At 41.0% G+C, this 25,632-nt stretch overlaps 1 protein-coding gene and 1 non-coding gene across 2 annotated transcripts in view; one reads left to right on the forward strand and one right to left on the reverse strand.

Annotated features, from left to right (window-relative positions):
* Positions 1 to 25,632, forward strand: part of SLIT3 (slit guidance ligand 3) — a 527,919-nt gene that overhangs the window by 260,420 nt on the left and 241,867 nt on the right. The window lies entirely within an intron of this gene.
* LOC126012918 (U6 spliceosomal RNA) lies at positions 4,932 to 5,038 on the reverse strand. Its single transcript, XR_007497261.1, has one exon. It is a non-coding gene; the product is annotated as a U6 spliceosomal RNA (small nuclear RNA).

The following is a 25,632-nucleotide window of genomic DNA, read 5'->3' on the forward strand; positions in this document are numbered from 1 at the left end:
AATCATGTTCTACACTAAATATTCATCCGTCTGTCTCCCAAAGAGGACAGGAAATTAAGTTGTCAAGGGTGGATGTGTGTGTGTGTGTGTGTGAGGGTTTGGCTGAAAGAAGAAACCCACACCTCAACCTTAATCTCTATATGGAAAACTGTCTTGGGTTGTTGCAGGGAAAGTCCTTTTTCTGGTTTTATTTCCTGAGAAATAATTGAGCTGTATATGTACAAACTTATCGGCTTTATAGTTAACAAAAATGGACTATTAGAATAACTCAGCCTTCTCACTGTGGAATATATACAGATAAGCAATGCCATGTCACTAGGAAAAATAAAACCTTTTATTGAGTCAATGTAGAGAAACATTAAAGTCGTGTCAACATGCAGAGGTGATGGGGAAATTCCCAAACAGAGCTGACAGACTATGATGGTATATATGATGGTACAAGATGCAAGTCCTGCTTCTTCCAGAGTCAAACCAAACCCTGGGTAGAGCTACTAGAATCATGTTCTCATTCTTTCTTTTTTAACTTCATGTTAACCTCTTTATAGCCCCTTCAACACATCTAAATTTATTACAATTGGTGATTTGAAAGTGCTCCTACACAGTGGTGGTGCATAAGATGAGCATTTCCTCTCCAGTTTCGGCCCAATTGTGTGGATTAAATACTGACCTCAATTAAAAAGAGCCATTTTTATTTTTATTTTCATCCAAGGTAAAGTCTATTGCCATTTGATCACGTGAAGAGGAGGCATTAGCCAGGTGCCCCCGGTAGCAAGTAATGGAGCAGTGCTCACTGGAGTTTGATCAAAGAATGGCACTTGCTATTGTATACAAGCTTTAGATGAGGGATGCTTCTGGAATGAGGTAATAGAGGGCTCTTGCTCTGTTTCTCTGGGGTTTTCCTGTGGTTCCCCCTTGTGTCAGTACCATTCTGCTCTTAGGTCTTTGAATGAGCACAGGCTACATGCATCAGCTCCAGCAGGTGAGGCCCCTGTGCTCACCTCTCTCCAGGAGGGAGTTAGCATTCCCTTAAAGTTCATTAGCAAACAGAATCTTGCCTGAAACTTACCAGGGGTATTTGATAGGAAAACTTTCATCCTCTTAGTCCTCTCTGGCATGGTGTGGTAAAAAGAAAATTCTGCCATCTGGTCTTTGAATCTTCTGTCACTGATTTGCTGTGTCACCTTGGTAAAACTGACCCTCATTGGTATTGTTGCCTGCCAGTAGATATGAGTATGGGAACAAAGAAGTGAAGTGTGGACCAGAGACAAGAACAGGGCACACTGCTCTCGGTTATTCCTTTCCACAAAGTGGCTCTTCTTGCCAATTTGCCAACCCATGTTTTCTTCTCTTTGTATATAGGTGTCCACTTAGCATCTCTTTCTATATAGTCAGGAGTATATAGTGTATATAGTATAGTGTATCTGCATATAGTTCTATTTGGAAAATGTCATCTTTAGGCATGTAGATAGATGTGTCTATGATGTGTGTGCATGGACCTTCAATGCTTATATTTCAGTATTGAGGAGCTGCTGCCGCACTGTTCTAAGCATTGAGGGTTCTCTTCAGATTAAACTCAAATTTTAATCCACAGTTATGGTGTCCATTAACAAACTGAGTTGCTACTTTGGACAAGATAAATATAAACAGAGTAAACACTGAGACTCCCAAGAAGTTCATCTCTACTAAACAAACCACACCATGTTTGTTTTCTAATACTGGATTTTTGTTTAATGTTCTGTAAACATAGTGTTGTTGCATGAGAGATTTCAAGTTAGGAAAACAGGCCAGCCAATGTGTCCTGGCTCTGCTCAGTCAGACTCACACAGAAGCTGCATGTGACCTCAGAGTTGAATGCTGAGGTTTATTTGAAGGGAGAATTACACAAAGTTGTTAAATAATAGTGCAAACACAACAGTGAGAAAGTAAGTCATGAGACACTCATAAATGACCCAGTGCCACATCAGTGACTGGGACACTGCCTCCCACAGACCCTCACAGGAGGATGCTGTCACCATGCAGACATCATGGGAATGTGGGTTCCTGAGGAGGTACATCTGGTTCAGTTTCCCCTCCATCCTGCATCAGGTTAGGAATCCCATCCCCATTTACTCAGCAGCCTGGTAGCTTCATGTCTTGGTGAATATGAGTCTGCGGATGAAGCAGCTGTAGTTAGGAATCAACCCGCAGTGGGCATGTACTTAAAGACCCTTTTCTGTCCTGCTTGGCAGGCCTTTTGATGTCCTGGTGAAACATGACAAGTCACACAGGCACCACATCATGTGTCAAAGCTGCCTTGGAGCTCCTTCCTGACACTTTAATTGGTATAAGCAAAGGAAGAGGGTGTATTATTTTTCTATTCCAAGATAAAGAGCCTAACACCCGTGACTATTTGGTTATGCCCCAGCCTCAATGTGGTCTCTCCTTTTCAACACATCGCTTATACCCCACTAGGAGAACAGTCCCTGCTAATGAACAGGGACATGAGCCAAGTATCAGAATTGCGACCTCCCCAGAGTCGGGCCTGCTGGTGCTGCCCACCCACGTGTGTTCCTATCCCTGGCCACATGGATGTTTAGTGTTTCCCAACTCTGCAAGTTTCTCAGTCTTAGAAAGTGAAATGTCCAGTGCTCTTATGTATCCCAAATGAGTATTGGCTGTTGACATGAGATAATGCTGGTGACAACAGAATTTCAGTTGCCACCAATTTCATCAGACTAAAGGAGGGGTGGGCACAGAGCCACCACCTGCCATAGGCACCCTCAGCCCATTAACTGGAAGCACCTTGGCCAGGTGAGGTGCCAGGGCTCAGCGATCTGTTCTACCCAGGAAAGAGTCCAGGCATGACCATAGCCCTTTGTCATTGTGAACTTGGCCCTGGGTAATGAGAAACCTGTGCTTTGCTCTCCACTCCCGGAAGAAGGTCATCCAACTTAATGCGAAGTGAAATGTCGGGTCGTCAATAAGCCGCATTCATTTTGACATCTAGACTCCTGTGTAATTAAGACCTCAGGTCTGGCGCTCAGTTTATCAGTGTGTGTCGATTCTCATTTACATAAGACTTTGGCTTTTCCCACATCTCTACACAGCTGCCCGCCAAAAATAATACTATTAACAATGAAAGGTCTGAGGATAGAGTTACACAGCCCATCATGTCCTTAATCCCTGCTTAACATTTCCCTTAAAAAGAACATTGCCCTATTTGGAAATTAAATGCACCGCCTGAGAAGGGAGGTAGATTTTCCACTCCTTTATTCTGAGCTCAGGAAAACATCCGATTTTATTCCCCTTGTTTAACTGTGAAGTAGAATCCACCGCTTCTGGTCTTTCATTTTTGCCACCTCCCTCATACTGATTGTTCAAATTGCTGCTGGACTGAGCCTCCTCAGTGAGTTCATCTCTGACTGTAAGTGGGACTGAATCCTACAAAAGGGAGATAGTGACTCCCCCTGCCCATCCTTCAAGTTTTCTCCAGAGCAAAGGCTAATGGTGGGGTGGGGTGAGGTGGGGTGAGGTGGAGTGGGGTTGGGTGGGGTGAGGGGACTGAACACTCCAAGTGCTGCCTCTTCTAACATTGGTGGCTACAAGATAGGGGTTGTTCTTACTATACAAATGAGAAATACCATGCCCAGAGAAGTGAGGAGGCTGTCATGAAGCTGCACATGTGCTATATATTACTTAGAAATAAGGCAACCTCATTAATGCTCATCTATAAAATGAGCAACAGGTTAAGAAAACCTTTAGCTATGACATACATAATAGTTAGCCCTCAGGTCTGCCTATTAGTAGGTACTACTACTGCTGCTGCTGCTGCTACTTCTAGTAGTAGTTGTTGTAGTACTTCTACTACTACTATCATTGTTTTTACTATTACCACCAATCCAGATAGCTGTATTTCTTTTTAGGGGTGAAGGTTTGGACCATACCTGGAGATGCTCAGGAGTTATTCCTGACTCAGAGTTTATGAATTCCTCCTGGTAGTCTTCATGTGAGGTTCTGGGGTCAAAAATCAAGACCACACAATTGAATTAAAGTTGAACAAAACTTTAATCCATCCACCAACAGCTCCAAACTGACTGGCCAGGATTGACTTTTGCAGGAGATGAACCCCACCCAAGGTCATGAGTCAAATTATATAGGGAGGAGATAAGGAGGTTCTATCTTTTTGATGATCTTTAAAATGAATGGCTGTTGTCTAGGGTACTTTCCTACTACTCCCTGGTGATTTTTCGAGGTGTTAATGGAAATAGGCTTGAGAAAGCCTAACATGTGGCTTATAACATGTGGTCCTTACAAAATGGTATCCCAAAAAAAAAAAAAAAAAAAGAATTCACTTACATCATAGGTGTATTAAACTTCTGGGCCCGGAGAGATAGCACAGCAGCGTTTACCTTGTAAGCAGCCAATCCAAGGACCAAAGGTGGTTGGTTCGAATCCCGGTGTCCCATACGGTCCCCTGTGACTGCCAGGAGCTATTTCTTAGCAGACAGCCAGGAGTAACCCCTGAACACCGCTGGGTGTGGCCCAAAAACCAAAAAAAAAAAAAAATGGTGTCCCTCCTTGCTCAGAACCCAGGACCCCACACCCAGGGAGGCAGGTTGAACCCAAGGTGGCCACATATAGGGCAAGTACCCTACCTACCAGACAAAAGTGGTGAGTGACTACACTGTTCTCCCCATAACCTTCTTCCTTAAAACCTGTCAACCTAGGTCCCCACACAGTTCCTATGAAGCATTTTAAGTATCATTGTCAGTGTTATTCAACCTGTCTTGGTTCATTGTCCAGAGATTTTAACAGTGATTCTGCATTCCAGTGCACATATAAATGGTTCAAGTTATTGTTTCCCAAATGCAGTGTTTGCTACTGGTGTTTTGAGAGAACCTGTTAGTTTACATTATTATGTCTATATGAATAGTTCTGTAATTATTTTTTTAAAAAATATGAAACGCTTCACGAATTTGCGTGTCATCTTTGCACAGGGGCCATGCTAATCTTCTCTGTATCGTTCCAATTTTAGTATATGTGCTGCCAAAGTGAGCACAGTCCTATAATTATTAAGGAAAATTATTGTACCCTATAATTTCATAGGTCAAAATTTCTTTAGGTCAAAAATGTTTTAAAAAGAAACAAAGGAGGGAACATACATATCTAAAAATTATATAAATTCACTTTAATTAAACATATCTAATATTGGGGCTAGAATGGTAGCATAGTATGTAGAACATTTGCCTTATCAACCCAAGTTTGATTCCTGGCATCCTATATGGTCCCCTGAGCCTGCCAGAAGAAATTTCTGAGTGCAGAGCCAATAATAATCTCTGAGCACGGCCAGGTGTGGCCTATAAATATATACCTAATATTGATACATTTCTAATGAAAAACCTAGCTGGTACATAAAAGACTAGGGCTAACACTGGAGAGATGGGTGAAGAATTCGCTTTGCACATAGCCAATTCCTGGTATCCCATATGGTACTCCGAGCCTACCAGTAGTGACAGAGTGTAGAAACAGGCATAAGCCCTGAACACCACTGAGTGTGACCCAAAACAAACAAACAAAAGACTATGACTTATGGAATATGATATAAGAATGATTATAATTCTGAGTAAATATGATCATTTAGTCTAAAGAATGAAATATTCTATTACATACAGAATTACAATTTTAGCAATTACAAAACTATATATTTATGAAATAAGTATGGGGAAATGTGGTGAAATTTCTAACCAAGCTAAGATTAACACAGAATTCTTGGTTTCCAGTAAACTATTGGCAGGACAAAATCTGAGATTTAAAATGTTATTCCATATTTACTCAGAACTATAATTATAATTACTTTGTATATATTGACATGGTTAGTGATAATGACATCCTGCATTTTTAATAATGCCTTACCATTTGCAAAGCACTTGCACTTACATTATTTAATTGGACTTCCTAATAACTTGCTGAGTGAGAGTGGATGGTTTGCCCCTTGTGACAGCTGGGGAAGGCAAGGTGTGGCCCTAGGGTCCTTTGCAAAGCCTCTGCCTACATTCCAGGTGAGCTGAGACAGTGCAGGGCAGAACTTGGTCTTTTCCTTCCAAGGTGCTGCTCGCTGTTGCTCAGCATGCCTCACTTCCATCTGAAGTCTTGCCTGAGCTGCCTACCTCTCTTCTGCATTAACTTGAATTTCTTCAAGGCAGTTCTCACAGCGTCACTGTGGATCTCCTCTATGATAACTATGACTGCACTCATGAGCCTGCCAGGGCCAGAAATGAAGAGCCATTGAACTCAAAGACTCATTTTAGCTGTCTCCACCTCACCTTGGTTCTCTGTGACAGCACATGATAATTCACCTTAAGAAACTGAGATCTGTATTCTAATCCGAACAACGCCACTTATCTGAAATTTATTGGTCAAATGTCAGTTTCCTTACCACTAAAATAGGTTTGTAATATTGCCTCTTCTACTTACCTTGCCTAAGTCAAATCTTAATTTATTGCATTGCTTTGTGGACAAACTTAGATGACAATGAAAAATATTTTGATAGGTAGTTGCATTTTATGTTACTATTTGAGCCCAAGTTCCATAGATATGATTTTTTTTCCGTTAGGGTTTTTAAATGAAAGATACACTGATTTTCATAGCTACAAAGACATTCCAAAGACACAAACATAGTGAAAGAATGAATACATTATTCATTAGCATAGGGTGGGTGGTCAGAAAGAGACAGTGTTCACTAGCAAAAAGATCATTGCCTGCAGATCAGAAGAGATGGGTTTGAACCTACCATCTCATCCAATTACTAGATGTGGGAGTTTGGTGGGTCACATAACCCCTGGAAGCCCCAGTACCCTCCTTTCTAAATTTGTAACAAGTTGCAGTGGGGGGGAAGGAGAATGATAATAACATGAGGTAGTTTGAAGAATCAAGTGCAAAGGCAACTAGCAAAGGTCTTAGGAAACATCAAACTGCCTTGGTGAGGCAAGACTTTAATTATTCAAGCACTTGCATTACTTTGCCAAGGGGCAGTTGAGGAGGTTGTCCGGGAAGGAGGCTCAAAATAGCAGAGACAACAAGATTTTCTTGAAAGCTGGTGGGAGAGTCCAGGTCTGGCAGAAAATATGTGCATCAGACAAGGGTGCAGCCTGTCTTTAGCTAAGGAGAGAATTTATTTCCAAACTGTGGGGCCACAGCCCTCCCACCTCCCTTCCAGGAGCTGAAGGGTTTCTAAGAGACCTGGACTGTAAGTAGAGGATGGCAACCAGGTGGGTAGAATGTGTCAAAAGAATCCCAAGTACACTCAAGGATGTTTGTTTTTGATGAAAAGATAAAGATTAACTGGATTAATGAAGGCTCATGGATGGAGAATGTGCAGACACTAATTGCCCCTAAATTACAGTGGATTCCATTGAAATTGTGTATTCTCCTCACAAACCTCACCACAGTCCCTCCCCGCCTCCCTCTTTGCACTCCCCATACAATGCTAAACGAACATGTCATTATAACTGAGATGAAAAGCCTTGAAATCTATTTCCACTTCCCTCCAAGATCTCTTGTTTGCAAAATATAGGAGGAACTAGGTTACTAATCTAGTTCATTTTATACTCTCCCCACCTCCACAGGGATTCAGTTTCTAGAAGTCTGATTTTTCTTATCACTCCACTGACCCATCAGAATCACTCAGAGTCGCTTCTAATGCATATTTATGAACACCACCCAATCTTACACTTCTTACTAGCTCCCCAGCAATAATGATGGTGGTAGTCCCAGACACTCATATTGAGTATCTCAATACTGGAAAAAATATGAAAATATTGGGGGACAAAAGAATTGAGTCCAAACCTCAAAGTCTTGGGGCAGTGTCTCCTTGGAAGGAGACTAACAGTTGGCCAAGTCAAACATGTTTTCTTGGCCTTGGATTTTATGGAACTTCTGGGTGTTGTTTGGGATAAATTCCCTTTAGGGTAGCATAGGAAATGCAAAAGTAACAGGCATGGATTTTTCCTGGTGGTTCTACTAGCTTCCACCTCTCTGAGCAACACTTCCTCTTCTGTTGATTATGGTGGTCATGTGTCTTTCTATCAGATCTACCTTTTCACCTCCAGAGCCTGGAACACTCCTCAAACATGAAGGCCATCAGCATGTGTCCAATGCTGAGCCATGCTGACCTACTGATCACTTTTGAGGAAGACAGGCTTTCAATTTTCTCAAGCACTGGACCAGGAGGCTGCAGATTGGGACTTTTAACTCTGGCCTTGCATCTGGTTTACCTCATGATAGTGTCAAAGGAAAGTCACTTTAAACCCCTGGGACATTTCTACCTTATATGGGAGAATGAAAGACAAGTATAAGGACTCCCACAGAAAAGTTCATATGTACACATAAATACTTACAAGAGTTGCTTACAATAGTTAGGCTGTTTAAGCAATGATATGTTAATGCGCTGTAATAATTATTGGCACTTATCAAACACCAACTACAACTTTGTGTAGATGATTTGGGGGGGGGGGGGTTTGGGCCACACCCGGTAACGCTCAGGGGTTACTCCTGGCTATGCGCTCAGAAGTTGCTCCTGGCTTGGGGGACCATATGGGACGCCAGGGGATCGAACCGTGGTCCATCCAAGGCTAGTGCAGGCAAGGCAGGCACATTACCTCTAGCACTACCGCCTGACCCCTGTGTAGATGATTTTTAAAGGTTATTTTATTAAATCCCTGCTATAACTCTGATGCCATAATGCCCAATTTTCTAATGAGAAAATTATGGTAGAGAGGGGAAGGGAAGGATTTCATCAAAAGCCAGCAGAATGAGGTGTTTAAGGCAACCAGTGCCATCCTGGTGTTAATGAAGGTTCCCCAAGCATCTGTGAAACTCAAAATTGTCAAGATTCCTATTCCAGAGCTTTTTTCTAGTTTCTTAACTCTGACGATCACATGCTATATAGTGATATTTTTTTTGCATCTTGATTTAGGAAACAAATGTTGGGGCAATATTCCATGCTATTCTCAGGGCTTTTGTGCATCAAGAGGCAGTTGGTAGTACTAGAATTTAAGGGTGGTTTGAAGTTCAGGCTCAGAAGAGCAAGTCACTGTGTCCTTTGTACCTGCCTTAAAAATCAAATGCTTTCTTGGTATTGGAAGAAAGACAGGCCCTCAGATCAGTGGAATAGGCTTGAATACTCAGAGAATGTTCCCCAGACATACAATCACCTAATTTTTGATAAAGGAGCAAGAAATCCTAAATGGAGCAAGGAAAGCCTCTTAAACAAATGGTGTTGGCCCACTTGCAAAAAATTGAACTTAGACCCCCAGCTAACATCATGTACAAAGGTTAAATCCAAATGGATGAAAGACCTCGATATCAGACCCAAAACCATAAGATATATAGAACAACACGTAGGTAAAACACTCCAGGACATTGAGACTAAAGGCATCTTCAAAGAGAAAACTGCACTCTCCGAGCAAGTGAAAGCAGAGATTAACAGATGAGAATATATTAAACTGAGAAGCTTCTGCACCTCAAAAGAAATAGCGCCCAGGATACAAGAGCCCCCCACTGAGTGGGAGAAACTATTCACCAAATACCCATCAGACAAGGGGCTAATCTTCAAAATATACAAGGCACTGACAGAAATTTACAAGGAAAAAACATCTAGGAGAAGAAATGGACAGACACTTTGACAAAGAAGAAATACAATTGGCCAAAAGACACATGAAAAAATACTCCACATCACTAATCATCAGGGAGATGCAAATCAAAACAACTATGAAGTACCACCTCACACCCCAGAGATTGGCTCACATCACAAAGAATGAGAACAAGCAGTGTTGGTGGGGATGTGGAGAGAAAGGAATTCTTATCCACTGCTGGTGGGAATGCCGTCTAGTTCAACCTTTATGGAAAGCAATATGGAGATTGCTCCAAAAACTGGAAATCAAGCTCCCATACGACCCAGCTATACCACTCCTAGGAATATACCCTAGGAACACAAAAATCCCTTCCTTACACCTATATTCATTTCAGCACTATTTACCATAGCAAGACTCTGGAAACAGCTAAGATACCCTTCAACAGATGAATGGCTAAAGAAATTGTGGTACATATACACAATGGAATATTATGCAGCTGTCAGGAGAGATGAAGTCATGAAATTTTCCTATACATGGATGTACATGGAATCTATTATGCTGAATGAAATAAGTCAGAGAGAGAGAGAAAGACACAAAATGGTCTCACTCATCTATGGGTTGTAAGAAAAATGAAAGACATTCTTGCAATAATAACTTTCAGACACAAAGGAGAAAAGAGCTGGAAGTTACAGCTCACCTCATGAAGCTCACCGCAAACAGGGATGAGTTTAGTTAGAGAAATAACTACGTTTTGAACTATCCCAATAATGAGAATGTACGAGGGAAATAGAAAGCCTGTCTAGAGTACAGGTGGGGGTTGGGTGGGGAGGAGGGAGATTTGGGACATTGGTGATGGGAATGTTGCACTGGTGATGGGGGGGTGTTCTTAACATGACTGAAACCCAAACACAATCATGTATGTAATAAAGTTGTTTAAATAAAAAAATTAAAAAAAATCAAATGCTTTCTTAATGCCTTTCTAAGCAAAGGTCACCGCCTCTAAAGCCGGAAGCATCCCATCTCAGCCTGTGCAGGTAGTAATGTGATATAAAGGGCAGTGTCCCTTAATGAAAACCACTCTGCCTCCTGCCAGCAAAGGACTTGGCTTAGTGCATTTCAAGTCCGCTAACACCTCTCCCCAGATCAATGGCTTTTCATAAATACACCAGGACATCTTTGAACCACTAATGCTTCAGGGGCTGTTTAGGTTTGGAGTCAAACTGTTTAATATAACTCTCCTCCAAGTCTGGCTCTCTAAAAAGGTCTCAGGAAACAAGGCAGAGGGATGTATAAAAAGCAGAACTGCCACAGTCTCCTGTTTATACAAGCAAATTGGACCAGGCTGATTACTTCAGGAGGGGTAAGGAAGAATGAAAGGGCTGTTGGTTATGGCAAAGCATTGCCTGCAAAGGAATCCAATCAGACATGCCTTCTGATTGGAATGGAGAAGGACATTTGCTGAGGAAGGGGTCTGAAAGGAGGGAAGCAGAGAGAATACTTAGATGGCTTCATCAGAATTTTAAGTGGCCAGCCGATTAAATAAAAACACCACCCTGTTAGGAAAGTGGGGGCCAGATTAGCCAAGATCCTGGGGAACAATGAGTGCCATTTTATTTAAATATTTGTTTAAATGCTTAAACGCAAGGCAGGCCTGTTTTCAGGGAAAGGTAACTGGCACACACCCAGAGGTTAGTCTGTCCTCTGCTGTGACTTCTGCCTACCTCCACCACACACTTGGCAAAATTGAGCATCAGATGATTGTGGCCACAGCTCCCATTTCCAAGCCCTCCTCCTGCATGCACTGTGGCACTTCTTAACCCATCTATGCCTCACATCCCCTTCAAAGGGACCCTCTAATGTTACACCCAGTGATGCTCAGAGGTTACTCCTGGCTCTTTGCTCAGAAATCGCTCCTGGCTAGGGGGACCATATGGGACACTGGGATGGAACCAAGGTCTGACCTAGGTCAGCCACATGCAAGGCAAATGCCCTACCACTGCACCACCGCTCCAGCCTCTTACCCCACTTTTTTTTCACCCCACTTTCTTTCTTTTCTTTTCTTTCTTTTTTTTTTTTTTTTTTTTTTTTTTTTTTGGTTTTTGGGCCACACCCGGCGGTGCTCAGGGGTGACTCCTGGCTGTCTGCTCAGAAATAGCTCCTGGCAGGCACGGGGGACCATATGGGACACCGGGATTCGAACCAACCACCTTTGGTCCTGGATCGGCTGCACCCCACTTTCTAATGGTAAAATTGAACCTTAAGACTTCTTGGCCAAGGTTACAGCCAACTAGAGGGAGAAACCTCAATGACCTCTTGCCCATCTAACCTCCAAAGTAGGTCTATCTCCCCAGTGCTGAATGCGGGGTCAGCCAAGGTGTTTCCTTGTTTCCTCCTACAGACCTGAAACTTGATACTTGTTTTGTTCTCCCCACATTTAGACTCTAGATCCTTGAAAGGCAGGGAGCTAGCCTTTAAACCCTAGCAACCACTTCTGTTTCTCTGAAAAAATTTATCTAAAAAGTAACTTTTGTTTGTTAGTTGAAGGGAAAGTTAATAACAAACTCAGTGCAAAAAATACTGCACCCAAATCATGAGCATGAAAAGATACATCCAGAAGTAACAGTCACCAGCATTCTTTGGTAGAAAGCCTTCTACTCTTTTCTTGTGCGTTCATATAAAGATTTGCTTGAAATAGGACTCTGTTTGCATGTTGCTTTGCATCCTGGCATTTGCTAACAACCTAGCTAGGGCATCTTTCCACATCAGTTGTCAGGAATCTGCAGGAAGTTTGGAATCAGAATCTTGCACAGTGCTCTGTCGTGTCCCTGGGTCTGATATTTCACTTCTCCACAGGGGCTGGACCTGGGTTGTCGGGATTATTTATTAGTTTCTCTGTAGAGCTGCAGCCAGCATTGCTGCAGTCACACCTCAGTGCTCTTATCTCTCTTGGCCCAGCTTCTTGAAAACCTCACACCCCCAACAGTTGCTTAGATGACAGTTCTAGAAATGGCAAAGCAGATACTCAGTCTGTTTCAGGATGCCTCAGAAGTTTTGCAGTTCAGTTTCCAATATAAAATTGAGATTGTGGCATTTCCCTTGCTAGGAAAGAAAGTTCCTGGTGATCATTCCTCAGCCTATCCATAAGAATATTCTAGTCTCATCTAGCCTCTGGGTTCACTGTTCACTATAGTGTGGCGCTTGGGGCCTTTCCCATAAATGTCCTGGCTACAAAATTGCTGTAGACAGCCAATAAACTTAGGATCAAAGGTTAATGAACCCAACAAGAGCCTAGGGAGAGGAGACCAGCTGGAGAGTTGGGAATTTGGGGAAAATGGATCTCTCCACTTTTCAGGTCATGGGCTCAAGTGCCCTGCTCTGACTTCAGCAGGTGCTGTGACTGACCTGGGCAAAACAGGTAAGGAGAGGTTCTGGGGAACTTGGAACACCAGTGAGAGTTCAGATAAAGTACAGACCCTAGGAGCCCTGTTTGTTATTTTTTATCAGCCAAATGAAGACAATTTTTAGATTCTGATTTTTTTGATGAGTTGTCACCATGGTGATGGAATTGGAAATTCTTTTTCCTGACAACATTGCTGTTAAGCCATTTGTTTAATTATTCGCATACATGGCTAGGAGGTCTCAGAAACCATATCCTTCCCTCTCTTGTTGAGAGGAGAGTTGATCTAGGTCAAATCTGGGGTTCTGTATAATCAGATTCCCTCTATACCTGATTTCTGCCATTCCATAAAAAGAAACTCAAGAGAGAAATGTAGAGTGCAGAGGAAATCAAGAATGTACCATCTATTCCATGGAGACCATTTTGTACTTCTGCTTCTGTTCTGCACATACCTCATTTGGTTTTCTTGCACATTATGTCTGCAAAGTCCACAAGAAGGAGACGGTAAGACCTTCCAAAATGCTCTGGGGACACAGAACTTTATGCTGCTGCTTCCATTACTAAACTACAGCTGGTTCTGAATTCAACCCTGTCTTTCTTTAAGTGCTAGTTTCTTTAAATTTCTGGATGTGTTCAAGATCGTGTTTAATTCATTTATTTAGCAATTGGCTAATTTCAGAACTGTATTTTTTCTAAATGGAAATCCCTTCTACAACAACCCCTATGAGTGCAGAGCCCAGCCAGAGAGGATAGATAGTATTTCAAAACTTATAAGATTTCTCGCCATTCATGACCTATTAAGGCCCAGCCCAAGATGGAGAACAGTTCATCTTATAAATTTGTTTTCTAACTTGGTGACATTTGGAGGTGTCTGCTTGGACTTGCATCTTTTCTTTGCCCCCTTTCTGCTATTATTGTATTACCCCTCATTGGAGGTAGGCAGGGGGTGGGTTTATTCTGGGTTGGTATCAGTTGGCTACTGGAAGATGTGGCACATGTGACAGCTGGTCAAGGCACAGGGCCCAGGTTGTTTGTGTCACATTCCATTCCCACTGACAAACATGGTTGCTTCTCTCCCCATCCAACTCTAATGCCACATATGTTCCACCTTTCTTTGCTGTTTGGATAACTGAAAAATCAGCATGAACTGGAGTGGGCTCTTGGTCTTAGTCTTACCTTTAAAGTTCCACCTCTTTTTATTCCTTCCCAAATAGCACATCCACTCCCAATATTGGGTGAGATATTTTTGACCCAGAACTTCCTAGGACAGTTTTTCTACTATTATTAGGAGTATAGGCCCTGAGCTCATATGGAGATGTGTTTTATTAGGAGAGGTTCTCTCTCCAGAGTCTCAACACACTGCTTATAAAATAATGCACATAGACAGTGTTTGGAACATCTGTAGCACTATAGCTTCTGAACATTCCTTTTTTCCCTTGGTCATCTGGCCTTTCTGGAGTCTCCAAGTTGCTAAATCCCAAAGCTGGAATCCCAGAGAGAACCACTAGTTCTGTGTGTGTGTGTGTGTGTGTTTGTGTGTGTGTGTGTGTGTGTGTGTGTGTGTGTGTGATTCAGCTCCTAATTCAGAGGCTTCCCAACTGAGTGTTGTGTTTCATCATTTATTTTTCTTCCCCAGATTAGGGAAAAGCTTAGCCATAATTTTCTTTTTTTTATATGTTGGGATGCCCTGGAGTGAACCCAAAATTTTCTACATGTGAAGTTTTTTCTGGTACTTTCCAAATGCAAAAGTTAGTCAGATTGATCTTCTCATATCAATCTTGATTGTATCTTTACTTCTCACTCTTTTTCCTTTCTGTTCCTCTAGTTGAATGACTTCCATCCCTCTCTTTTTGAGATTCCTTTTCCCTCCTTGTCACCTGCTGTTGAAATCCTACTGTAAGTTTTTTTTTTTACTTTCTTCTTTAAACACCATGATTACAAACATAATTTTAGTTGGGTTTCAGTCATAACAAGAACACGCCCCCCCTCACCCATGCAACCTTCCCATCGCCAATGCCCCATCTCTTTCCTCCCCCACCCCCTGCCTGTATTCAAAACAGACTTTCTACATCCCTCATTCACTGACACTGTTATGATAGTTCTCAGCGTAGTTATTTCTCTAACTGTACTCACTATTCTTTGTGGTGAGTTTCATATCTTGAGCCAGTTCTTCTGGCCCTCATCTCTGGGAAATATTTCAATGTCTTTAATTTTTTTGAAAAAAAAAACAAAAAACAATAGTTGAGTGAGACTATTGAGACTATTGAGTTCAGTGAGTCCTCTGACTAATTTCACTCAGCGTAATAGATTCCATGTACATCCAAATTTCATGACTTCATCTCTCCTGATGACTGCATAATATTCCATTGTGTATATGTACCATCATTTCTTTAGCCATTCATCTGTTGAAGGGCATCTTGGTTTTGTCCAGAGTCTGACTATTGTAAAAAGTGCTGTGATGAATAGAGGTGTGAGGAAGGGATTTTTGTATTGATTTTTGTGTTCCTAGGGTATATCTCTAGGAGTAGTAGAGCTGAATCAAATGGAAGCTCAATTTTCAGTTTTTTGAGGAATCTCCATATTGTTTTCCATAGTCTGAACTAGACCAGCAGTGAATGAAAGTTCCTTTCTCTCCACATCCCCACCAGCACTGATTGTTCTTATTCTTTTTTTTTTTTTTTTTTTTTTTTGGTTTTTGGTTTTTGGGTCACACCCAGTGGTGCTCAAGGGTTACTCCTGGCTGTCTGCTCAGAAATAGCTCCTGGCAGGCACGGGGGACCATATGGGACACCGGGATTCGAACCAAACACCTTAGATCCTGGATCGGCTGCTTGCAAGGCAAACGCTGCTGTGCTATCTCTTCGGGCCCTGATTGTTCTTATTCTTTGTGATATGTGCCAGTCTCTGTGGTGTGAGATGGTACCTCATTGTAGTTTTGATTTGCATCTCCCTGATGATCAGTGATGTGGAACATTTTTTCATGTGCCTTTTGGTCATTTGTATTTCTTCTTTGAGAAATTGTCTTTTCATTTCTTCTCCCCATTTTAATGGGATTAGAAGTTTTTTTCTTGTTAAGTTCTGTCAATACCTTGTATATCTTATAGATATTAGCACCTTATCTGATGGGTATTGGGTAAATAGCTTCTATTCTGTGGGTGGTTTTTGTATCCTAGGCATTATATCCTTTGAGATGCAGAAGCTTTTCAGCTTAATATAGTCCCGTTTGTGTATCTCTGCTTCAATTTGTTTGGCGAGTGCTGTTTCTTCCTTGAAGATGCCTTTAGTTTCAATATCCTGGAGTGTTTACCTACATGTTGTTCTATATACCTTATGGATTCAGGTCTGATATCAAGGTCTTTAATCCATTTGCATTTGACCTTGGTGCATGGTTGTGCAGTCCCGTTTACTCCTTTGTTATTTGTGTATCCTCATAGAGCTCCCAGAATGAGAAATTGATTCCCATCTCTTACTTCCCTTTTGGGGGGAGATCTTGGTAATATTTATCCACAGGAAATAATCCACACAGACAGGAGGATTAAGGGGTAAAAAGTTGGGCGAAGAGAGTCCTTTGTCAGCCTGCTTGTAGCTCCAAAAAACACCTGGAGCCCCCAGCAAACTCTCCTAAAAGACCCCGAACACCTCGCTCTCAAACTATTTATTCAGCTCTCAACAGCGCCCTCACCTGGAAGTTCAAGGTGGGACAACAGACAAAGATAATCTTACGGAAATATTTTCATATACAACACATGGTGTTAGCTGGAGGTCTGAGTCCATTTTTTGCAAGTGGCTGACTAGTTGTACTAACATCACTTGTTGAAGAGGCTTTTCTTCCTCCATTTTTGCATTTCTTGCCCCTTTATCAAAGATTAATTGATTATATATCTGGGGAGCATTCTCTGAATACCTTAGTCTATTCCACTGGTGAAGGTCTGTCTTTATTCCAATACCATGCTGTTTTAATGACTATTGCTTTGTAATACAATTTAAAGTTGGGAAAAATGATGCCTCCCATATTCCTTTTCCCAAGGGTTACTCTAACAATTCTTGGGTGTTAATTGTTCCAGATGAATTTTAAGATAATTTGATCCACGTCTTTGAAGAATGTTATGGGTATCCTTACCTAATATAAATGGGATTTTTTTTGATATCCACTTTTTCTCTATCATTATTGGTTTAAGAAGGTCATTGATTTCTGTATGTTAATTTTGTATCTGCCATTTTACTATATGAATCTATTGTTTCTAGAAGTTCTTTGGTAGTCTTTAGGGTTTTCTAAATATAGTATCATATCATCTGCAAACAGTGAGAGCTTGATTTCTTTCTTTCCTATCTGGATGCCCTTGAGAACTTCCAGTACTATGTTGAATAGGAGTGGTGAGAGGGGCCAGCTTTGTCTTGTACCAGATTTTAGAGGAAAGGCTTTTAGTTTATCACCATTGAGAATAATATTTGCCATTGGCTTGTGGTAGATTGCCTCTACTATATTGAGAAAAGTTCCTTCTATTCTCATCTTGATGAGAGTTTTTTTTTTTATCAAGAATGGGTGTTGGACCTTATCAAATGCTTTCTCTGCATCTATTGATATGAACATAATGGTTTCTATTTTTCTTTTTGTTGATATGGTGTTGGTATGATATGTTTATTGATTTATGGCTTTTAAACCATCCTTGCATTCCTGGGATGAAACCTACTTGGTCGTGATGAATGACTTTCTTGATGAGGCATTGGATCCTGTTTGCCAGAATTTTGTTGAGGATCTTTGCATTTGTGTTTATCAGGGATACTGGTCTGTAGTTTTCTTTTTTGCAGCATCTTCTGTTTTGGTATCAAGGTGATGTTAGCTTCATAAAAACTGTTTGGGATTGTTTCTGATTCTTCAATTTTATGAAAGAGCCTGAAGAGGATTGGTAGAAGTTCCTCTTGAAAGGTTTGAAAGAATACGGTATTGTATCTATCTGGGCCTGGGCTTTTGTTTTGGGGAAGACTCGATGAACATTTTAATTTCCTCAGTAGAGATGTGCTTGTTTAGATATGCAAGATCATCCTAGTTTGACTGTGGAAGATTATAAGAGTCCAAGAATTTATCCATTTCCTCCAGGTTTTTATGTTTCGTGGCATAATTTCTCAAAGTAATCTCTGATTACCCTTTGAATCTCTGCAGTATCTGTGGTGATCTCCCCTTTTTATTCCTAATGCAGTTAGTGGTTATTGATCCTGTTTATTTTTTCAAAGAACCAACTTTTGCTTTCGTTAATCTTTTGAATTGTTTTTTGGATTTCCATTTTATTGTTTCTGCTCTAAGCTTTGTTATTTCCTTCTGCCTACCTATTTTGGGTTCCTTTTGTTGGTCATTTTCTAGTTCTAAAAGCTGTGTCACTAACTTTATATATAGGCCCCTTCTTTCTTTATGATATATACTTGCAAGGCTATAATTTTTTCTCTTTGTACTGCTTTGGTTGTGTCCCATAAATTCTGACAATTTGTGTCTTCATTGTCATTTGTTTCCAGAAACGTTTGATTTTTTTTATTTCATCTCTGACCCACTGGTTGGTCAGTAGTGAACTGTTTAGTTTCCAGGTATTAAAGTTTTTCTTCTGTGTTTCTTTGTAGTTCATATCTAATTTTAGTGCCTTGTGGTCAGTAAGGTAGTTTGTACAATTTCTATCCTATTGACTTTATGGAGATATGTTTTATGGGCCAGCATGTGGTCTATCCTGGAGAATGACCTGTGTGCATTGGAAAAGAATGTGTATCCAGTTTTCTGGGGATGGAGTGTCATACACACACACACACACACACACACATACACATACACACACACACACCTACTAGTCTACTTTCTTACGTTTCTCTTTTCAGAACTAGTATATTCTTGTTGGGTTTCAGCCTGGTTGACCTATCTAGGGATGCCAGGGAAGGACTCCTACTATTACTGTGTTGCTATTGATGTCTTCTTTCAGGTTTGTCAACAGTTGTATTAAACATTTTGCTGGTCCCTCATTGGGTGCGTATATGTTTAGGAGAGTGATTTCTTCCTGCTGTACATATCCTTTGATGTACAAAATGACCGTCTTTGTCCTTTACAACTTTTCTGAGTCTAAAGTTTGTGTCATCTGATATTAATATGGCCACTCCAGCTTTTTTCTTTTTATCTTTTTTTCTTACTTTGCCAATTTTTTAATATAAATATTTATTTAAGCACCATGATTACAAACATTCGTAGTTGGGCTTCAGTCATAAACAGAATACCCCCCTTCACCAGTGCAACATTCCCACCACCAGTGCCCCCACTAATTCCCCTCCCCTGCCTGTATCTCTACAGGCATTCTACTTCTCTCATTCTTTAGCATTGTCATGCTAGTTGTTAGTGTAGTTATTTCCCTAACAGCATTCACTACTCTTTGTGGTAAGCTTCATATTGTGAGCTGGTCCTTCTGGTCCTTCCAGCCCTTAATTTTATTGTCTCTGGGCCTTATTACAGTAATGTCTTTAATTTTTCTTAAAACCCATTTATGAATGATATTATTCTGTGTCTATCTCTATTCCTCTAACTTATTTCACTCAGCATAATAGATTCCATGTACATCCATGAATAGGAAATTTTCATATTTATATTTATAATGTTCTCAGTATATTTATACTATTTTTCTCTTGAGACTGCTAAGCATCTTTTATAACAATTACTTGGAACACTTTTAGGTAAGTTGCTTATTTCCATTTGGTGTTTGTTGGGTGTTTGTTTTGGAGTTTTAGCACTCATTCAGACCATATTTGTGTTTCTCTGATTTGTTCAACTCCCTGCATGTCATATTGTACATATCTGAGGTACCACCTCTCCTTGTCTCTGTAGAAGCTGCATCTTACTTTTCAACATTGCCCTGCCTCTCTCTTGGCTATAATTCAAATCTTTGTGAAAGTCCAACACCATGTTATATTTTAAATTGCTACCAATGATAGCCTTCAGTGTCCTGAGGGAGAAATTGGTCAGTACCTAGATTCAAGCTGATGAGAAATTATACAGCAGCTTTTGAAAGATGAAAATATTTATTTCTAAGGACACTAGGTGTTTACACCTCTGGCCACCACTCCAGGATGACCTGTTGGTGACTCCTATATAGCAATCATAAGAACTGGAACTCCAGGGGCCAGAGAGAGAGAAAGAGTACAGGATAAGGGTGCTTGCCTTTCAGCAATGTCTGTGGGAGCTTGATCTCTGGCACCACTGTGCCAGAACACTACCAAAAGTGACCATCACTGAGTACCACGAAATCTGGTCTCCAAAGTGAAAAAAAAAAGAATCTGAAACACTGTATTAGTGTCTAAACTTTTTCTGAGATATAACAGTAAACTGTAATAGAGCATAAATGTAGTGCTCCCATCCTATATTCACTGAAGTTTCCCAATGTGAGCCCACGGATGTGGGGAAAACAGAATTTTGTCCCTGAATTCCTGGACAAGCAAATAGGATTCTTTCACAGAAACATTAGGGGTGTGTTTTACCATGCCTTGGACCTATCAAGAAATGTCTTTTCTATTTCTAAAGCCCAAGAAAATACATACATGCATACATACATGCATACATACATACACACAGACACACACACAGACACACACAAACCTCTGACTACTAGTTACTAGTCAGCAATCAAATAGAGTTGCCTAAGCAGTAGATGCCAAAAACACAAAAACAAGAGCACAGGCTTACTTTCTATTCCCAAACATACTGATTCAGAAGCATGTTTGAGAAGAATTCAAGGACGGGACCCCTAACAAAAAGGGGACTTAAATAGTGTCTCCCCAAAATAGAAAAAAGATGGCAACCACCATCTGGTCAAGCAAAAAATGATAGAGTGTAAAGGTTGTGTCCACCAAGCTTTTTTCCAGAGCATATTCTACTAGGCAACTTGGAGTAGGTGTGTTGAGGGTTGGTGGGGAAATGCCTGCATGAAATTTGTGCCCAGTTTTTAGGCCAACTCCTTAGTACATAAGCCTCTTTCACTAAACGTTTATCACAATTACCCCTCAGCTGGGGCTGGTGAATCCCAGCATGAGACCTTTAAGGGTCATTTCTCAGATTGCTACAGCTTTGTGTTCCTGGTATATGTAAGCCCCATACTTTTCTTTGGTTCTGCCACACTCAGCAAAGCTCAGAAGTTACTCCCAGCTCTGTGCTCAGGAATTAGTCCTAACAGTGTGCAGAGAACCCTGTGGAGTGCCAGGAATTGGCCCCAGATTTGATGTGTGCAAGGCTAGAGCTCTAAGTGCTGTACTGTCATGCCAGCTCTCAGTTATGTTTTTAAAGCTGGATGCTTGGGGAGCTCATTTCTTAGGGGCAAATGTGCATAATATCAATAAGTCCAGTCTTGAGTTCCACTCGCCTTCCAAATTGTGTATCTCCTTGCTTGAAGGTGGGCAAGAACTAAGTCCCGAGCTTTCCTGCCCACTTGAACGTGTTTTCCTCTGGTTTATCCACTATGTAGGAGTCACTAAACCAATCTCCTGATTCTTTCTCTCCATAGACTCAGTGTCAATGGGCAGATGTGAATTTAGACTTTTCTTATGTCACCATCTTGAAATAGGTCTTCAGAATCCTCTTCAGTACTTTTGTACTTTATTTAGTTATATACACAGGGGGAAGAGAGCCTCTCTTAACAACAGAAACATGAGCTACTCTTTCTGCAGGCATTTTTGTATATGTAGAGAATATTGTTTAAAATCAGACATGGCTAGCAATTCAGGCATGACAATGCCTTTACCAAGATGGTGGAGTTTTGTTTTGTTTAGTGAATGGCAGAAGGCCTCTTTCTCATTTCTTACAAAATAAAGGATGGCTTTAAGATAGATGGGACATCTTCTTTTGGTGCTGTAAGTGTTTAAGCTTAGAGAATACACTCCATTGTTTACTTAACATGGCTGTTTTTCTCTTGAGAAGAATGTCAGGGACACACACTGGAGAGGAGAATTAATTCTATCTTCTCTATATGCCTAGTATTTAATCTGAAATTGTGAAGGATTTGGAAGCATTTCTTGCATCTGTATGCTTCCCTAGAACTCAGTGTATTTAATAGGATTATTTATTTCCTCTCCCAGAGTTGTGACCAAATTTCGAGGTATTTGCATGGTGACTAACATAAAGAAAGTAGTCTCAGGCATCTTGTTCATAGAATTTAAGGTAATCTATATGTATTAGGATTCAGTGGGGCAATATCTTCTCTATCAACCTGAAGTTCTCCAGGACTCTGGAAACTCTGGAAGGCTGTTTTTCAAGTGAGGCTGCCAATTGCCACCATGAATCTGTCATTCGACCTAATATTTCCCCCAGAAGCCTTGATTCAAGGGAAATTCAGAAAAGCCTGATTTGTCTCCACCTCATTTGTCTCCACATGGTAGAGGGGGCCGCCCATATCTCTTCAGGCCTCAACTTCTATCATGCTTACTCCTCATCCCAACCACTTCCAATCGTGGTATGTGCAGAGGAGGGTAAAAGAGTGACCTCATACTGCATTTCCATCCACGTCTTGGGCAGCCAAGCAATGGATGGAGGTTATTCACACTGACTAATCAAGTGCTGACCAGCTAAGCATCAATGATGGAGATGTTCACTGTGGGCAGCACTGCAGATGTGACTCATGTGACAGAGAAATTGAATAGTTCATTTTTAGATGACTTAAGTTCAAATAATCACAAGGGGCTAGGAACTATAAGGAAGAGGTCTAGATTGTTCAAATTTTAAAAGCTAAGAATTATTACATCTGCTCTTTCTGCTGTGCTGGGGTAATTTGTCCCAGAGGCAAAGGTGAAATACAGCCTGTCTGCTCATGTATCGAATACATACTTGTCTTGAATGGTGCTGTGTGGAATGCATCAGTTTTCACTTCAAAACACTGTCATAGCTAAAGAAGTCAGGTCATGCTGATTGAATCTGAGCCGCTACAATATTCTCCCATTTCCTAAAAATTGCAGACACTGAGGTGTCACTGAAGGACCACAGGGGCCCTGCAAGTCGCTGTGGACATCACTGAGCTGGATAAAGTCCAGCCTGGTTCTGATATTCTAACAAGTGGATTTGATACATTAATGCATGGCTTCCAGAGGATAAAGACTTTCCTTAAGCTATACAACTGATATTTGCAGTCAAGATCTGAGTGCCAGGTAGACAAATCTATGTCAGAGCTCTTTGCAGTGTACTTTGAAGCTTCCTGTAGGGTTTGAGGCTGACACTGGGTTGATCCAAAAAAAAAAAAAAAACTTTAGAGAGAGGGAGCATATCTTTCCAACTAGCTGTGTATAGTGGAACATGGACAGTGATCTTTAGGCTGATCTCAGGGGGTGTGCATGGAAACCCCAAACAAAAGACATTCCCATAACTGCTATTCTCTCTGCATCTACACCTGCTCCCTCTCCTTTATACATATCCACAGTCCCTACACTACACATTCCATCCTCACTGTTGGTAGTGCTAAGGGGGCTTTGATAAAGGAAAAGCCCTTTCTCTTAATACTCTCTAACTTTCAGCCTAATGGAGGAGCTGTGTGTTTATTCAATTAATTCAGGTTTCTATTTCAAATTAGCTTGATATAATATATTTTTTTCAGGAAAGCATCATTCCTGAGCCTTATATTTTAAAAAAGACTCACTCAAATGAATTGAGTCTCTTTTTAAATAATTTTTATTAAAGCACAATGGTTACAAACATGTTTGTAATTGGGCTTCAGTCATAAAATGCACACCCTCTTTCACCATACAACTTTCCTGCCACCATTGCCCTCCCCACTTCCTACCTCCCCCCACCCCCTGCCTGTCTTTAAGACAGGCATTTTATTTCTCTCTATATCATTGTCATAATGACTGTTAGTGTAGTTATTTCTCTTGCTTCTCTCCATTCAAATCCAAAATGACATGTTTTGGGGTGAGTGGTTTGCCTCCAAGTAATGACTTTAGAGACCCAAACTCCTGTCTTACACTCCAAGGTTCCAGGCTTAACTTTCTATGGCATGGAACAGCAATTAGGGAAGATTTATTGGTCAGCCAAACTCACATCTCCCTAGACAGAACTCAGTTACATGACCATGCCTAACTGCAAGGAAAGCTGGGAAATGTAGTCTAGCTCTGTGCCAAGGAAAAGAAGAAAATGGGTTTAATCAGAAGCTTGCACATCTCTATCACCTTTCTAAATCAGCCTGCAAACTTCATTTCTGAAAAATTCCAAGTAGTAAATAATATTAGTTTCTTTGTCCCAGACATGACCCTCTGACTTGGTCATATAAAAGTCATCAGAGACAACTTGGAAACAAAATGATGTGAACATGCTCTAGTAAAACTTTCTCACGAAATCAGACAGGAGGCCTGTTCTTGAACCAAAAACTAAAGTTTGCCCCCTTCTGTCCTAAACCAAGGGAAATGCTGTTCTCCCACAAAACATTGAGAACAGAAGACCAAAATAAAAATAATATATGCATTACAGTTCTGAGTACTGAAGTCAACCTATGAAGAAGCTCTAAAAATGAGTTGAAAGACTTAATTATGTATCCTTTGTAAGAGAAATAGCTCCAGCTCTGATTTGGAGGAAAGGAGTGATAGTTAAGAAGATAATGTGTGGGGCCGGAGCGATAGCACAGCAGTAGGGTGTTGACCTTGCACACAGCCAACATATTACGGACCCTGTAATAATTTATATACAAATGTAGGCTTCAGGATCTTTCCCCCAGGTATCTACATGTTGGACACCCTTTCCCAGCTGCTTTGAATGCTGAGCATAGTTTGCTAAACCAGTAATTTTTCTGGACTCTCTTGGCTGTAACCAATGATTAGCTTTAGGACATAAGATGCACAGAATATGCACTTCTCTGATCTGACTAAAGTTCTACTTTCCTTTTTCTAGGGGAATCTATCAGAATACTAGGGATAGGGTAAGTTTATCGATATCCCTAAATGACTTAAATGAGCGTAGGCAAGACCTTAGGAATAAATGACATGTGTGGTCTCGACATAAATAAATGTAAAAGAGGAAATAGAGCCAAGGTTTCTGGCTTACTGGTGACTTTCAGGCAGTTGTGCTTTTTCAGGCCTTCCATCAAAAAAAAAGTGAGTCCCAGATCTGAGAAAGGACCATGTCTGGACCAGCACAAAAGTTCCAGGTCATAGACACTGTATGAATGCACTGAATGATCCTGCTTTAGTTCTGTGTCTCATTCCTTCCCTTTCCACAGTACAGCTGGAAATTCTCTGAGCTTGAGCCCCTAGTTCAACTCAGAGTGGGAGGGAATTGGCATAGGTGTCAGTTTACGGGACTAATGGTAACCCCAGTTTGAAGGCAGGTCAAAACATGCTGTGGGTCACCTTGGGAACATCCCAATAAGAGAGTCTGGAAGAGTTCCATATGCCAGATCCTGTGTGCATGTTCCAAAGATGTGGGGGCAAGGAAAGGAAAAATTAAGCTGCCTTCAACCAGATCATCCCCCCAAGTCACCTACATGCAGGATCAGTGGGGCTATTGACAGTTCTCTTAGAAAATGGTAAAGCACTGAAGATGAAGAGCAAATCTTCAACTCACCACCCACCACAGAGAATAGTGGAAGAAGAGACGAAGAGTTACTTCTTCTTTACCAGAGATCTGTGTGTGGG

This window comes from Suncus etruscus, chromosome 6 (genome assembly GCF_024139225.1).
Source record: "Suncus etruscus isolate mSunEtr1 chromosome 6, mSunEtr1.pri.cur, whole genome shotgun sequence".
NCBI classification, from domain to species: Eukaryota; Metazoa; Chordata; class Mammalia; order Eulipotyphla; family Soricidae; genus Suncus; species Suncus etruscus.